We start from the raw sequence: 15,031 nt of genomic DNA on the forward strand, positions 1-15,031 counted from the left end.
CCAGATTGGAGAGGGTGCAGGCCAGGCTGAGGAACCCATCCCTCCGTGCACCAATTTTGTGCACCGGGCTTTTAGTAATACTAATAAAAGAATGGGTTCAGACATATTTAAAAATTAACATCAAGCCCAGTTTGGCTCAGTGGGTAGCGTCTTGGCCTGCGGAGCAAAGGGTCCCGGGTTCGATTCCGGTCAAGGGCACGTACCTCGGTTGCAGGCTCCTCCCCGGCCCTGGGGCCCTGGTCAGGGCTCATGCAGGAGGCAACCCATCAGTGTGTTTCTCTCACACTGCTATTTCTCTGTCTCTCCCTCTCTTTTACCCTCCCTAAAAATCAATGGAAACATATCCTCGGGAGAGGATTAGCACAAAAAAAAAAAAAAAAAAAAAAAAATTAACACCAAGATCTTGAGGAATAAATGTGTCACCAAGTGCCATTAACGGGAGACGTCCACACATAATGACTGTATTTTTCCTGCGGGCTGACAGTAACACACACAGCCTGGGAGTCCAGAAAGGTGACAAGTTTTCTTGTCGGAGAAATTGCAGAAGCGGAATTTGAACACCCAGAAGCAGCCGTGAGCAGTGCCCTGGGTGGGAAGGGAGCCGTGTGGGCGGCCGCTGCGGGCTGCTGCCAGCCGGGCCCTGCCAGCTGACGTCAGGGCCGCCGCTGCCCCCAGATCGGGCGCCAGCTGGGCCGCCCACTGTGCACGGCCGGGATTGCTGTGACAGGCTTGGCCGAGGCCGCGGGCGGGGGGTAGACTCAGCACGCAGGCTGCTGGCAGAGCGGCAGGAGCCCCCGCAGAGGCTGTTCCTGCGGCCGAGGAGGTTCTTGCGGATTCATTTTGGTCCGTGACATGAACGAGAAACGCCCACAACGCTAAGTCCGAGCTGAATTCAGTAATGAGGTCAGGGAGTCAGAACGCGGACCGCCAACCCCTTTGTAAGTTCCTTTTATCAGGCCACGAGAGTGACCTCTCGTGGAAGGGGCTCTGCTTGTCCCGTTGCCAGCGCCCTGAGGCTTTCCCCTGTGAGCGGGAGGCTTTGCCCCCCGAGGACACCCGTGCCTTCTGGCTTCCTGCGGGGGCTTTGATCTCACTGTCGGGCCGGGTTCCTTGCTCTCAGGCCCGGAGGGACCCAGAAACTCGGGAGAAAGGGGTGCCGTCTGTTTCACTCCGGAAGGAAACAGCTCGGCGGGTGGGCTGCACTGGCTCAGATCACACGTCTGGGCTCCCAAGACGATTCTCCAGAAAAAGTCGTTGGAAATACTGAGAACAGAAGGAGCGTCGACCCGTGACCCAGGACGTCACGGTTCCATTCCCGGTCTGGGCACATGCCCAGAGGGTGGGCTCGATCCCCAGTGGGGGGCGTGCAGGAGGCAGCCGGTCCGTGATTCTCTCTCATCACTGATGTTTCTGTCTCTCTCCTTCTCCCTTCCTCTCTGAAATCAATAAATAAAAAAAAAAGAAGAATGTGGGCAGGTCCTGTCCAGCAGGGAGCCAGGACCCCCTGTGGGCAGACCCCCTGCGGCAGGGCCCACACCTCTGCACCCACAGCCACGCCCTCCGGCCCTCTCTCGCCTTATTCCTCTGGGTGGTTTTTAAAAACTGGTCAGAATGTGACGATGAAAGGACCCACTAGTCTAACGGGAGCTTGTCTCTGTCGGAGCAAATCCTCAGGACAGTAAAGCCGCTGAGGGGAGACGGTGCCATGGGGCTAAGAGACTCTGGTTGGACAGAACTTACCAGGACGTGGGGCATATTGGCTTGTTTCTCATCTCATCTTACAGAAACGCATGTGCAGCTCTGGGAAGGCCAGTAGGAACATAAAATACAGCAACTTGTTTTGTTTTAAAAAATACTGATGCCCAGCTGGCGTGGCTCAGGGGTGAACGTCGACCCAGGAGGTCACAGTTCCATTCCCGGTCAGGGCACAGGCCCAGGTTGCAGGCTCGATCCCCAGGGTGGGGCGTGCAGGAGGCAGCCGATCCATGATTCTCTCTCATCATGGATGTTTCTCTCTCTCACTCCTCCCTTCCTCTCTGAAATCAATAAAAATATATTTTTAAAAATACTGATGACTAAATTCAGCTCTAAAATTTTCCCTACGCATATTAAGGGAATCAGGGAATTTTAGAAATTAAAAGCTGCTAAATTTCTTAAAGGTGAATTCTTAAAAATTTCTGTTCTCAACAAAAATGTAAAGCACTTTGAGATGTATTTAATTATTCATTTTAACTTGGTTTTGATTAAACTGTGGTTTTGTAGTTCATGAAGTATTTACTTAGAAGTGGAGAAGGGTATATGCAACAACATGTTATCTGCCTAAGGCAGTGGTCGGCAAACTCATTAGTCAGCAGAGCCAAATACCAACAGTACAACGATTGACATTTCTTTGGAGAGCCAAATTTTTTAAACTTCAACTTCTTCTAACGCCACTTCTTCAACATAGACTCGCCCAGGCCGTGGTATTTTGTGGAAGAGCCGCACTCAAGGGGCCAAAGAGCCGCATGTGGCTCGCGAGCCGCGGTTTGCCGTCCACGGGCATAAGAGATTTAATGGAGAAAATAAGTTATTGGTATGGAAAACGTGGACTTTGATCCGTACCTCACACCAGACACAAAAACCCATTCCGGGTGGATGAGGGACAGGAATGTCAGAAGTACACGTGAAAACCGTCCCTGCCATGCGCTTGCGTTCCCCACGTGGGCTGCGTGCATGCGGATCCAGGCTCTCCGAGGGTCGCGTTTTCTGGATCACTTCGTTGCTAGTCCGGTCAGGACTATGACCGCAGGCCAGCTGTCTGCTGTCCTGCCCGATGTGTTTGCCTCTCTGATCTCCACTTGGACAGTGCTCTGGGGGGTGGGGCTGCTGTCCTCCGCGTGTTCTGTACTCCACGTCCGTGAGCCTCTGCTTACAGGAAAGTGGCTGGTTTCCGTGACTTGTCACAAATCGGTACAACTGACTCACTAATGAGAAGGGGTGGGGTCAATCATAGGCAAGGTCCCTGCCGTCTCCCACCATTCTTACATCAAGTCTGGTAGGTTTTTATGAGTAAACGCTTCCCAATAGGCTTTTGGTCAATGAGTGTAGAGAGCGGTCTGGGAAGGCACATGGATATTTTTTAATTCTTATCAGCTGAGCCCAAGGGCACTGGCAGAATCCTGTTTTCAGTACCCATGTACTTGGAATGAGGAACAAAAAGGACCTTGACCCACCCCAAATAAGGAGCTTACTCAGATCCTGATGAATAGGATTTGGGCACACCCGAAACTCCTTTTGATCATAAAATCCCTTTTGGAAACCAATAAATATGCTGTGTTGTCTGAGGTGTGTGTGACTGTCTCTCTATCAGAGGACAGGAAGCCACCCGGCACCCAGCTTGAATCTATTTCTGTCTCTTGTCTCTTTCTTTCTCTAATTTCTTAACCCCCAGCTCCTCCCCTCAGGAACCTGTCTTTCTCCCTTTCCGTGCGGGACTCGGAAAAGGAAGAAACACCGCACCACAAATGAGAGCCCTCAAATTGTTGTTTTTTGAAAATAGAGCCCTTTTGGGGGAGAGGATTCACTACTGTTCTTCATGCTGCCACAGGGAAGGCCTTGCCCGTTGATCTGAAACATGTCTTCTTTCCAGATATGAGCATTCGCTGCTATAAATTTCCCTCTAAGCATTGATTTGGCTGCACCTCACAAATTTTGACAGACTGTTTTTATTTTTCTCCAAATCAGAATATCTTCTAGTTTTCCCACTGATTTTTTTTCCCCCTTTGAAACACTGCGTATTTAGAAGAGTGTTCAATTTCAAAGCATTTGGAGATTTACTACATATATCTCTTTTACTGACTTTTCATTTAAATTCGTTTTGTTCCGACAATATACTTTGTAAGATTTCAATTCCTTTACGTTATGGACACTTATTTTTTTGGCCCTGCATATGGTCTATGTTGGTAAGTGTTCCATATGTACTTGAAATAAATGTGTTGTGCAGGGGGAGGTGTTTGTTTGTTTTTTAAATAGATATCAATTAAAACAAGTTGATCTTAGTGTTTATCAAGACTTCTAAGTCTTTATTAGTCTGTTGACTTCTTATTTTATCAATTACTGAGAGAGATGTGTTGTAAATCCCAACTATAATTAGAAATTTGTCTATTTTTCCTTTCCCGTCCATCCGTTTTTGCTTCACGTAGTGTGAAGGTCTGCCAGGTGCATACCAAGACAGTGTTGTATGTCCTCTAGATGAATCGATGCCCTTATCTTCGTGGAATGTCCCGCTTCCCCCTGGGTGAATTCTCTGCATTGCATACATCTACTTTGCCTGATGTTCATCTTGCTACTTCTGCATTTTGGACTGGCGTTCCGATCACTTATTTCTCAGTCTTTTCCTATTGGCATCTCAGTGCCTTTCTATATATATATTTGCCTTTACACTGGACTGCTTAGACCAGAAGTCAGCCAACTAAGGCCCCTAGGCCCCAACCACCATCTGCTTTTGTAAGTAAACTTTGCTGGCTCGTGGCCACGTCCATGGATTTGGGGCACACGGCGACCGGCTTCTTGCTCCAACCGCAGAGATGAGGTTGCACGCCGAGCGTAACGTGATTGGTCTCCGGCCCTCGGCAGAAATCCCTGGGTTAGACCACTCCCTGCGGCCATCAGCACGCTTGGCCTTACGTCTATTACCTGGTTACTGGTTTGGGTTTTTCCATCTGTTGTCTATTCTGCTCTTTTCCCGTCGTCGTTTGGACTGGCTGCGTGTTCGTCATTCAACGTTATTGGCTTATCAGCTGATTCCGTTTTGTGCCTTGGGTGGCTGCTCTGGGGTCTGCCACGTCCCTTAAAAACGTATCAAGCCCTGACCGGTTTGGCTCAGTGGATAGAGCGTCGGCCTGCGGACTGAAGGGTCCCAGGTTCGATTCCGGTCAAGGGCATGTGCCTTGGTTGTGGGCACATCCCCAGCAGGGGGAGTGCAGGAGGCAGCTGATTGATGTTTCTCTCTCATCGATGTTTCTAGCTCTCTATCCTTCTCCCTTCCTCTCTGCAAAAAATCAATAAAATATATTTAAAACAAACAAACAACAACAACAAAACGTATCAAGTCCCCCTAATACGAGACCACTTGGCGTTAATGTGACGGGTCTTGAGGAAGCTGGTGATGGTTTCCTGGCGTTTCCTGCTCCTTATCCTGTTTCTCTTTGGTGCAGATGCATTTTACCTTTTCACCCGTTACAAACCCCCGGATATGTTTTTGTTATTCTTACGTTAAACCATCCATCTCTCCAAAATTCATTATCTCCACGAGAATGCTCGTTGTGTTCTGTTCCACATTTCAGTTCTCCAGGCTGAGGCCTATCTCCAGCCCCTCTCCCTCCTGCTGTGATCGCTCACAGATTCCGACGGCATGCCAAGTTCTAAACCCAAATGAAAATGGAGGGTCTGCCCCAGGCCGTCACTTTCTGGGCATTTCCCCCTGCCTTGGTGTCTCCGTCCGTCTTCCTGGGGGGATGATACCGTTATTCGCGCTTTATAAATGACTAGAGGCCCGGTGCACAAATTCGTGCACAGGTGAGGTCCGGCCGCCTGCTCCCGATCAGGGCTGGGCCGGTGGGGGGGGAGGGGAGGGGCGTGGGAGGTTGGCCGCTGGCCCCACCCCCGATCTGAGTGGAGGGGGCTGATTGGGGGTGGGGCTGGCGCGGGGTGGGGGGCGTGGGCGTTTGGGGGTGGGGCCGGCAGTGACTGGTCGCTCGGTCGTTCTGGTGGTTTCGTTGTTCTGGGTGCTTGGCTTTTATATATATAGATGGAGGACCAGAGGTCATGTGAGCACCCCCCCCCCCCCGGCCCTGGGCTGGAGTCCTTAGAAGAGCAGAGACACAGAGTCCACGTGACAGCAGAGGCAGAGGTCGAGGGAGCAGCTGCCGCCACGGACGCCGCCAGCCACCACCTGACTCTGGTAGAGGCGAGGGGACGCCACCGAGTCTCCCAGGGAGCCCAGCCCTCCCTCACCTTGACCTTGGATTCTGGCCTTGGAGCTGTGAGGGGAGACAGCTCATGGCGCCTTGTCCAGGCAGCTCGGAGATGGTCCCGGTCATTCACTGCCCTGTGAAGGGCTCCCCAGGACCCACATGCCTAGATTCTCTCTCTGCAGGGAGAGCCCGCCTCCCGACTCCACCCCAGGAAATGCCTGCTGCGCTCACCTGCTCCCGAGCATTCACCCTGGGCACCCCGGCCGGGAGCAGTGCTCAGGATGGGGCTCCCCATTGTTCCCAGAGGCCCCTGTGCCTTGTGGAGTGCGGGCCACTCCCCTGCCATTCAGCTGCCCAGGCCGGGTACCCGCAATGCCCGTGCACATGCCGTGGCGGGCCACTCGGTTTTGGGGCTTCATTCACATCTCCCTTTGACTTTACACAACGAAATACATTAGAAATTAAATGTTACCACACACTTCAGTGACGAGACTCTGTAAAAATAATTGACAGGAATCAAGTATAAAGACTGAAATTCCATTGAAAATTTTCTCCTCAAAATTTTATTTTAAAAAAATATATTTTATTGATTTTTTACAGAGAGAAAGAGGGAGGGATAGAGAGTTAGAAACATCGATGAGAGAGAAAGATTGATCAGCTGCCTCCTGCACACCTCCTAGCGGGGATGTGCCCACAACCAAGGTACATGCCTTTGACCGGAATCGAACCTGGGACCCTTCAGTCCGCAGGCCGACGTGCTATCCACTGAGCCAAACCGGTCAGGGCTCTCCTCAAAATTTTAAACAATGAGATACAAAGCGAAGAGAGGCAGGGCCTCAGGGGTCTCTGTCCTCTAGGAAAGCAGAGCTGACACAGTCCTGGGAGCGCAGGGGACTCGCCACGCAGCAGACGGCGCCGTCGGCGGGAAACGCGCTCTGGCCCTCCTGAGCCACTGTGCACACGGAGAGGCACCTGAAAACTGAAATCCCTTAGAGCTTCCTTTGCTTCCTTCCCCGCTTAGCCGTTCTTTTAATTAATGAAATTGGGCTCCATCTAGCCCGCGCCGCCAGAGCACGTCTGTTCCTGCCGCGGCTGGGGGATGTCTGCACAGCGGGGGGCTCGCTACTGCGCAAACCCCTCCTCTCGGAGCCCCTCCTCACTCGGTGATAAACAGGAAAACGAGGGGATATGAAATCTAAAGGATACACATCTGTGTAAGCAATTACAGGCAGTACATGTTCTCTGGGCCCCTAAACCTGGTATGAATCAGAGTTTTGGTGGAACCCTAGCCCTAATCCTAACCCTAACCCTAACTCTAACACTAACCCTAGCCCTGACCCTAACCCCAGGCCTGACCCTAACCCTAACCCTAACTCTAACACTAACCCTAGCCCTGACCCTAACCCCAGGCCTGACCCTAACCCTAACCCTAACTCTAACACTAACCCTAGCCCTGACCCTAACCCCAGGCCTGACCCTAACCCTAACCCTAACTCTAACACTAACCCTAGCCCTGACCCTAACCCTAACCCTAACTCTAATCCTAACCCTAACCCTAGCCCAGTGGTCAGCAAACCGCGGCTCGTGAGCCACATGCAGCTCGAGAGTCGCGGTTTGCCGCTCTGTTGACTAATGAGTTTGCCGACCACTGTCATATACTACCCTTTACCTCTTTGCACACAATATGTCACAATTGACAAATCCTTACAGCTTCCAACCACACGGTAACATTTAGTGTACTCCAGTACTCGGCAAACTCATTAGTCAACAGAGCGGCAAACTGCGGCTCACGAGGTGCATGTGGCTCGCGAGCCGCGGTTTGCCGACCACTGCCCTAGCCCTAACCCTAGTCCTGACTCTAAACCTAACCCTAGCTCTAGCCCTGACCCTAGCCGTGACCCTAACTCTAACCCTAACTCTAACACTAACCCTAACTCTAACACTAACCCTAACTCTAACACTAACCCTAACACTAACCGTAGCCCTGACCCTAGCCCTGACCCTAACACTAACCCTAACTCTAACACTAACCCTAACTCTAACACTAACCCTAACTCTAACACTAACCCTAACACTAACCGTAGCCCTGACCCTAGCCCTGACCCTAACCCTAACCCTAACTCTAACACTAACCCTAACACTAACCCTAACACTAACCCTAACACTAACCGTAGCCCTGACCCTAGCCCTGACCCTAACCCTAACCCTAACCCTAACTCTAACACTAACCCTAACTCTAACACTAACCCTAACTCTAACACTAACCCTAACACTAACCGTAGCCCTGACCCTAACCCTAACCCTAACTCTAACACTAACCCTAACTCTAACACTAACCCTAACACTAACCGTAGCCCTGACCCTAACACTAACCCTAACTCTAACACTAACCCTAACACTAACCCTAGCCCTGACCCTAGCCCTGACCCTGACTCTAACCCTAAGGCGGGCACACACAGGCACATACACACATATACACACATGCACACGAGCACACACAGTACAGTCCTCTGGAAGGGAAGGGAGGGAGCTGGCGCCTTTAACTTTGCCGTCTCAGAGCGTGCACTGTCCTGGGATTTCACTCTCCCGGGAGCCCTGCTACAAGGACACGCGTCCTCAGAGCCCCGCGGTGGTGCAGCCAGCAACAGAGCGCCTCCCTCTCTGTCTCCGCCAGGGCCGGGCTGGGTGCTGATGCGTGGGTCTGCCAGCAGGTGAGCGGCCTCCAGCCTCCTTCAAGAGCAGGGTGTGTCCACCTCCTGCAGGGCATCCCCTTGTGGGCCTCTGGGGGCTCCGGAGCCACAGGGGCGGAGCCAGGGCTGGCAGGCGCCTCCCACCGTCCTTGGTTGGTGACTGGGCAGCACCCACTCCTCTGCCCTCACAGACCCAGTTCCTCCCCTCAGAGCAGGCCCTGCTCCCATTTCCCCACAGACAACCCCTCCCATCTGTCTCTTTACATATTTGCAAAATGGATCCTTCCTTCCCTTCTTTGGATGAACATGTGAGCCGATTTTCTGGGAGCATTCCTTGCGTCTGCCTGCCTCTCTCATTTTGTATAAAACACCGTTTTGCAGTAAGACCAAGTGTGACTTACTGTATGCGATATGCGGGCTGCCCCAAAGGGGACCTTCCCTGAAGTCCATCGGCCGCGTGGACCAGGGTCTGTGCTGACGGCACTGCGCTGTTTGCTGAGCCGCTAGCGTGCCCGTTGGATAGGGGCTAGGACAGGAAGGACCAGCTGTATTTGAACATGTCCTAAGGCTACAGTGTCCTCATGCTGACCTTTGTTTCCTGTGCTCCCTAAGGTGGCTGGGCCCCACTTTTTTTTTTTTTTAATATATTTTATTGATATTTTACAGAGAGGAAGGGAGAGGGATAGAGAGCTAGAAACATCGATGAGAGAGAAACATCGATCAGCTGCCTCCTGCACACCTCCTACTGGGGATGTGCCCGCAACCAAGGTACATGCCCTTGACCGGAATCGAACCCGGGACCCTTCAGTCCGCAGGCCGACGCTCTATCCACTGAGCCAAACCGGTTTCGGCTGGGCCCCACTTTTTAGAAAAGGGGTCACGCTGGCATCGGTGGGTTCCATCCAACGATGCACACCCAGGTGTAAGGATTCGGCTTCTTCAGGCTCTCTCTTTCCCCCCCTCCCCGCCCCCCATCCCTCCGGAGTTCTCACCTCTATCTGCAGGGAAGGAATGTGGGGATTAAGGCGTTGACCATGGCCTCCCTCACTGGCCATAGCTGACTTATTAATGCCTAGAACCGAGTTCATGCACAGGCAGAACCCTTGCTCTACCTTAAGTCTACAGTGAGAAGTTGGTGCTGGGGGGGGGGGGCGGGGATGGGATGGGGGAAGCGGGGTGGCCATCTTCCTCAACGTGCAGACCTGGGTTTCCAGCTCAGGGGCACCTGCTGCTGTTATTTATTTATTTTATTATTTTATTTCCCCCCAGTTTTCTTGAATAGCTCATACTTCTTCTTTTTTTCTTATTTTTAAATTATTGTTTAAAGTATTGCAAATAGTAGTGCATATGTCTCCTTTCCCCCCCATTGACCTCCCCCTGGCCTCCCTCCCCCCCCCCCCCGGCACACGCCCTCACCCCCCTAGTGTCTGTGTTCATTGGTGATGCTCATATGCATGCATACAAGTCCCTTGGTTGATCACGTACCACCACCCCCCAACCCTCCCCTGCCTTCCCACTGAAGTTTGACAGTCTGTTTGATGCTTCTTTGTCTCTGGATCTATGTTTGTTCATCAGTTTATGTTGTTCTTTATTATCCACTAGAGGCCCAGTGCACAGATTTGTGCACTGGTGGGGTCCCTTGGCCTGGCCTGAGGATATCCCTCGAGGGGTCCAAGCCGAGGGACCCCACCAGTGCAAGATCGGTGCCAGGGAGGGACTGAGGGAGGGCTCTAGGGCATGTCCAGCCTGTCTCACCCAGTCCTGAATGGGGCCAATCAGGGGCCAGGGAGGAGCCAGGGAGGGACCACGGGAGAGCTCCAGGGCATATCCGGCCCATCTCACCCAGTCCCAATCGGCCAGACCCCAGCAGCAAGCTCACCTACCAGTTGGAGCATCTGCCCCACTGGTGGCCAGTGTGAGTCATAGCAACTGGCTGAATGGTCGAATGGTTGGACACTTAGCACATTAGGCTTTTATTATATAGGATAAATGAGTGAGATCATGTGGTATTTTTCTTTCACTGACTGGCTGATTTCGCTTAGCATAATGCGCTCCAGGTCCATCCATGATGCTGCAAATGGTAAGAGTTCCTTCTTTTTTACTGCAGCATAGTATTCCGTTGTGTAGATGTACCACAGTTTTCTAACCCACTCATCTGCTGATGGCCATTTAGGCTGTTTCCAAATCTTAGCTATTGTAAATTGTGCTGCTATGAACATAGGGGTGCATATATTCTTTCTGATTGGTGTTTCTGATTTCTTGGGATATAGTCCTAGAAGTGGGATCACTGGGTCAAATGGGAGTTCCATTTTTAGTTTTTTGAGGAAACGCCATACTGTTCTCCACAGTGGCTGCACCCGTCTGCATTCCCACCAGCAGTGTTGTTTCTATTTTTAAAAATATTTTTATTGATTTCAGAGAGGAAAGGAGAGGGAGAGAAACATTAATGATGAGAATCATTGATTGGCTGCCTCTGGGATCGAGCCCACAATCTGGGTATGTGGCCTGACTGGGAATCGAACCGTGACCTCCTGGTTCATAGGTCGACACTCAGCCACAGCCACGGGCCATGCCGCTGGGTGCGGCTGGGTGACCCTGCTGTAGTAACTGGCAGCGGGGAGAACCAGGCGCAGCTGCTTGCTCCTGTCATCGTGACCTTGAGAGGAAGCTGGAGGCATGGCGGCCACAGGCTGGGGAAAGGGGAGTTAAAATGACTATGATTTTACAAAAAGCCAGGCCACGCTCTCGGTAGCCACTTCATTCCCAGGCTGCTGGCTCCCGGCACCCACTTTTAGCTGAAGGGCACCCGGAGGAGTCCAGAGGGAGGACCCCTGGAGCAGGGCAGATGGCCAGCCTGCAGAAGCCTGTGGTTCTGTGTGGGGAGCAGCCTGAATCCTGGGGGGGGGGGGGGGGGGGCTCCCTGAGTGGGAGGGGCTCTCCTGGGAGACCCCCCTGGGCCTGGGCCTCCCCCTGCAGAGCAGCCAGGGGCCAGGGCTCAGGGACTGCTGCTGGGGGTGGGCGGCAGCATGGGTGGGGCAGGGCTGTTTATCTTGTGAGGTCTGCCTGCACTCCCCCCCCCCCCCCCAATGCAGAGCAGCCACGCTCCCTGCGCCCCAGACTGCGTCCCTGCTGACGCATTTGCTCCTTGATTTGCATTCGCTGGTGTGTTCTGTTTTGTGTCAGTGACACCCCCACAAAAAGCCAGGGCGGGGAAGCTCCTGACGGTGCACCCCACCGCTCTCCCCCACAGGGCGTGCAATTGATCTGTGTGGCGGCCGCTCCATCCCTTCCTTGGGGGGGGGGTGGGGGTGAGGGTGGGGGTGGAGGTGGGGAGGTGAGGGTGGGGGTGGAGGGATGGGGGGTGGGGGGGCTATTTGCCTGCAAATCCCATGTCTCACTGCGCCTGTGCACGCGGCCTTTGCGGGCCCGGCTACCTGGTGTCCAGGCCCCGCGCAGCTGGGTCTGCAGCGGGCGGGGGCGCACGGCGGGGCTGAAGTGTTGGAAGTTCTCCCTGCGAGGGGGGCGGGGGGGCGGCCCAGCGCCTGGAGCGGGCGGGGCGCCGTGATGTGTGGCGGCGCGGAGTGATTTATGCGCCTGATAATAGGACCCCATCGGGCGGGCGGGCGGCTCTCATTGAGAAAAAGGAGCTTGGACGAGCCGCGTGTCACCCGCATTGACGCAGGCGGCTCTGACGCCAGCAGCCGCGGGGCGCGGGGGCCCGCAAGGGGTTCGCGAGGGCCGGCTTCCCGAGCCCCCTCTGCCGCCCCGACTGCTGCGTCCCCCCCGCCCCCCGCGAGCCACTGCACCCCCTCTGTGGATCCCCGAGTCCCTGGCCACCCCCTCCGTCTCCCGCGTCCCCGCACTCTCCGCAGCCCAGTGCCCAGCGCCCCTGTGGTTCCCCCTCCCGCCCCCTTGCACACCCTCCCCCCGCTCTGCAGTCCCCCAGGCCATGCCAACCCTGCAGCACCTGCCCGCCCCAACCCTCCAGGACCCCCTTGGCGGGGAGAGCGGGGAGGGGCAGGTGCGGGAGGGAGGGTGTCTGGTGTGGGGGGGGCGCACCCAGCTGAAGCCAGGACCGCTGACCCCTCTGCAGACCCGCTGTCCCCAGACTGCCCAGGCCCCCTCTCCAGCCAGCGCCTCTGGTGCAAGTCCTGACCCCTGCTGGGGTGGGGTTATGTTTCTGCTGAAGGTCTTTAGGAAGAAAAGGGGGGCCTGTCTGGCCCAGGGCCTGCACAGCCTCCATGGCCTCTCCTGCAGAGCCCTGGCCTCCTGTGGGACAGCGCCGGGCGCCCGGAGCTGGGGCAGGCCGGCTGCTGCTCTGGAGGGCGGGTGGGCTTGCTCCTCCCCGGGGCAGGACCTGAGGCGGGGACCCCTCTCCTACAGGAGCTGGGAGTCCATGGGGCCGGGCCCCCACTGCGTGGCCACTGCGCTTCGTTCCGAGGTCTCTGCTCACCCCACTCGGGTGGGGGAGCCGTGACTAGTCCTGGTGCCCTGGTGGCGCCCAGCGCCCAGCGTCCCTGCAGCGGGCAGCCCCTCCTGGTGGAGGGAGGGTCCCCAGTGAGTCCCAGCCAGGCCAGAGAATTACACGCGCGAATGTCTGATGTGTGGACCCCACTATTCCCAGCAGCATCAGCATTCCCGAGAGCCTCGTGGTGGCCCAGCCCGCAGCCCTGGTCTGAGGGGCACGCAGGAGGGCCGTGGGCTGGCCTATGGTGCAGCCGTGACGGGAGCCGAGTGCCACACTCGGGGCCACTGTACAGCCAGCCGGTGAGCCCAGAGAACAGCTCGCCAGGTGGCAGGAGGGACACAGGGACAGGTGCTGGGATCCCTCTCACACCAGGCTCCCAGCGGAGTCAAGTCCACGGAGACGGACAGCGGGAGGGTGCTCGCGGGCTGGGGTGGGGTGGGGAGGGGCTGTGCCGTTCTCTGATGGGCACCCCGTTCCTTTGGGAAAGATGAAGAGGGGGGCAATGGTGGTGGCTGCACAACGTGGCGAATGTGGCCAGTCCCCTGAACTGCTCGCCTCAAGCTGGCCAGGTGACAGCCTATAAGACAATGACAGGCACACACGTGTGTCTCAGAAATAACACAGCGCCCTGGTCGCCCCTCCCCGCCCCCCCCCCCCCCCGCAGTTTGGAGAACAGCACCCTCAGGCGTGGCACCCGCTGGCACAAACACCACCTTTAAATGGACCCTCTGCCGCCATAAAACCAGCATGAGATGAGACCCTTCATTGGCCTCTCATATTTTGCCAATAAAACGGTTACACGTGTGTGAGAAGGTTTGGCAGCGGACTGCATGCTTACACCTCTTGATCTTCCCTCTGACAACCTCTTCCATCTAACGGGTATTTTTTTTCCTGAAAAATAATTTCAATAATTGCTAATCTAAGTGTGTTGGTTTCATGTTCCTGCTGTAAGATGGCCACAAATTTAGTGGCTTAAGATAACGGAGTTTATTCCCGTTCTGGAGGTCAGAGGTCAGAAGCCCAATAGGTCTCCCCAGGCTCAGATCAAGGTGTCTGCAGCCTGTGTCCCTCCGTGGCTCCTGCCCCCCTCCCCATCTCCTCAGCCAGCCCCTCCCGCTCCCTCTGAGAGCAGCAGTGGGGGTGGGGGGACCCCTTCCCCTTTAAGGGTGCCTGTGAATCGCCTGGGCCCAGCCTGGCCCACCTGATCACTCAGCCATCTCTGAGGCCGTGATTCTGTCATCACGCTAAGGCGTCTGTGAGGGGTCCCGACTGTAACTGGGAAATATTTGCTGCACAAGGACTCGGAGGCATGAAGGCAGCTTGATCACAACTTACCCAGGTTCAGGGAAGAAATAAACTAGGGTTCTCCTGTGTGATTGTTTTTTTTATTTATTTAAATTTTTAATTTTTTTTTTTTCAGAGAGGAAGGGAGAGGGAGAGAGAGAGAAACATCCATGAGGAGAGAGGATCATGGACCGGCCGCCTCCTGCACGCCCCTCCCTGGGGATGGAGCCCACAGCCCGGGCCTGTGCCCTGACCGGGAATCGAACCGTGACCTCCTGGCTCCTAGGTCGACACTCACAACAGTAAACCTGCTTCTGCCCCGGCCTGTACATCCGGTTTGCTCCCTCAAACCTTGCAAAGCTGAGCTGGGACTGACTCCGTGGACGGGCGCAGGGCAGACGGCTGGGCCTCTGGGGAAAGAAAGCCGGCCTGACTCCGTCTCCTTCCTGCCGGAAGCCCTTCCTCACCCACCTGTGGCCTCGGGACACACCTCATTCTGAGTCCCACCCCAAGGCCCGTGGTCCCGGCTCTGTCACTCGTCAGCGGCCCTGCCCACCGCTCGCCTTCCTGTCTCCAGCGTCTCCTTCTGTTGGGGGGCCCTGACTCCTCGCACCCGGAGAACGGCCTCTGCTCTG

This window comes from Plecotus auritus (genome assembly GCF_963455305.1).
Source record: "Plecotus auritus genome assembly, chromosome: 4".
Lineage (NCBI taxonomy): Eukaryota > Metazoa > Chordata > Mammalia > Chiroptera > Vespertilionidae > Plecotus > Plecotus auritus.